Raw genomic sequence first — 2,500 nt, forward strand, 5'->3', positions numbered from 1 at the left:
TTGCAAGATGTGACTCAGTGATACTGCTTTCGCCTGAGTTTCTGAAGTATGTAGCCTTATAATGATGATGATGATGATGATAACTAGTTTAACGTGCCCATATACCACTAGGGTTTCGAATACGCCCATCCCGAGTCCGACCTCCGATAAGATCGGTGACCTGACTCGGGATGGAGGGGGGTGGGTGGTGTGTGTGTGTGTGTGTGTGTGTTTGTGTGTGTGTGTTTGTGTGTGTGTGTGTGTGTGTGTGTGTGTGTGTGTGTGTGTGTGTGTGTGTTGAAAATGGGCAGAATTTTGAAAATAGCAATTAGTAAAAAAGTTAAAGATTAAATAAAAAAAATAAAAAGGTTACAAGCCAAAAATAAAAAAGAATTGACTGCTCGGCCGAATATTTATATAATTTGGAGCATTTTAGAAGGACAGTCCAAAATTAAATAAGAGAAAGAAGAGAGGATCGGACTATTTAATAATATTAATTTTTTTTAATAATTTCGACATAAAATTTTGAACGCAGATCTAAAAGTTTAAAGTCCGATCGATATGTCCACGCGAGTGGCCTCGTTAAGGCCGTTTCGGTGCACAGCTTAAAGGGACGAGATGGGTTGCATCCCGTCAAGAAAACCCCTAGATTGACAGTCGATAGACGTTGAAGGTGTAGTGCTGTGCTGAAATACAGATCTTGAGAAGCCGAATCCGTCTGAACGAGAGAGAGAGAGTATCAGACTAGGGTATAGTCCAGTCGTCATGGGTTGGTATAGTGGTGCGGACGGGCCCGACTCCGGAGGATACGAGATGGTATCACTATAAAGCAAGGTAAAGTCTAGAAAAAAGAGTAGTAGGGGCCGACCCCGCTTCCTATTTCTTCTTAGAGTGGGGCGGTCAATCTTCCAGTGCTGCTAGGACAGGCTCGGACATGTAGAGACTAGACGCGAACAATCGTGGCGTTCTGCAGAATGGCCGTCATATGAGTCACGAAAAAACCCCAGTCGACAGTCAGACGGAGAAATGACGTGGAGGCAAGGAATCTCGCTAAAAAAGAATCCAACCTGGTGGTGCAGGCTGTCGAAACGAGAAGCGTTCCAGCATTCAATGAGTTCCAATGGCCGCATACATCCAAGTAGAAAACTTCATTTCGCTGACAAAAACAACAAAATGAAGGACCCCCAAGTCGAGCACACGAAAGCACGTGCAGTGTGCACAAGCGAAACAAACACGTCTTACCGCGTGGAGCTCCAGACTGGGAATGTAACCTTATAGTAGAGACCGCACCGGAAGAATGGTAGCGCCACTCACATCCGTTACACCATTGCCGAATGCAAAGTTTGAAAAACACATGTTAGTTAACGTCTATAAAACATTTATTGTTTAATATTGGAAGAATACCAGTACTTGTAACAGGTATAAAATACATTAATAAAACTTTATAACAAATATAGAACTCGTGTTACTTGCCACTTTACGTTTTATTCAGTGGCAAAGTAAAAAAGTAGCGATATCGCAGTTAATTATTGAAAAATAGTGGTGTTGTCTTTATTGCAAGTATTTATTTTTGTGAGGTAATTATATTTAATTTATTACTCTTGCAGTACATGACAAAATTTAGATGTTTTGATTTATTGTATAACTGTGATCGCCCGTTAACAACATCTTCCTGTTTGTCTGTTTACTACAATCCAAGATGGCGGATATTTGTTTACATTTTCAATGATTTGTTATTATGAATACATTTATTGTGGCCCTGACACATCTGTTGTTAGGGAATCACATACAAATAATCCCTATAACCACATCTTTATAATTAACGGATATAGGACAAAATGTCACTGGAAAAAATGTCAAGTCAAAATATCAACTATTAATATTAGTATTAAAGTGGAAGGAAGGAAATGTTTTATTTAACAACACACTCAACACATTTTATTTACGGTTATATGGCATCAGACATATGGTTAAGAACCACACAGATATTGTGAGAGGAAACCCGCTGTTGCCACTTCATGGGATACTCTTTTTCGATTAGCATCAAGGGATCTTTTATATGCACCATCCCACCTACAGGATAGTACACACCACAGCCTTTGTTACACCAGTTGTGGAGCACTGGCTGTAATCAATTAAAGTGGTACCCAGGTAAAAATATCAACTTTGACATTATACTTAATGTGTAAAAAAATCCTTTTTAAAATCCTAACCATGTATTCTACAACTTTTCGTTTTACCAATTAAACCACTGTTTGCACACCTTTGTCAAAGACAGCACTAAATGTGTATATAATTGTCTCAATAACACAGCATGCCACTAACTTATTTAAAAAAATCAAAGACAGGCTGGCTAATAAGCCATACAAACAACAATGAAACATTCTCTCTAATTATTCCAAATTTTGTAATTATGAAGAAACTCAGTTTCCCAAAACCTAACACATACATCTGTTATCTCTTTTGCTCTGTCCTCCTTTTCCTCTCTCCCCCTCTTTCACTGTCTCACTTCTCTCTTCTC

Source organism: Gigantopelta aegis, chromosome 1 (genome assembly GCF_016097555.1).
Source record: "Gigantopelta aegis isolate Gae_Host chromosome 1, Gae_host_genome, whole genome shotgun sequence".
In the NCBI taxonomy this organism is placed as follows: domain Eukaryota; kingdom Metazoa; phylum Mollusca; class Gastropoda; order Neomphalida; family Peltospiridae; genus Gigantopelta; species Gigantopelta aegis.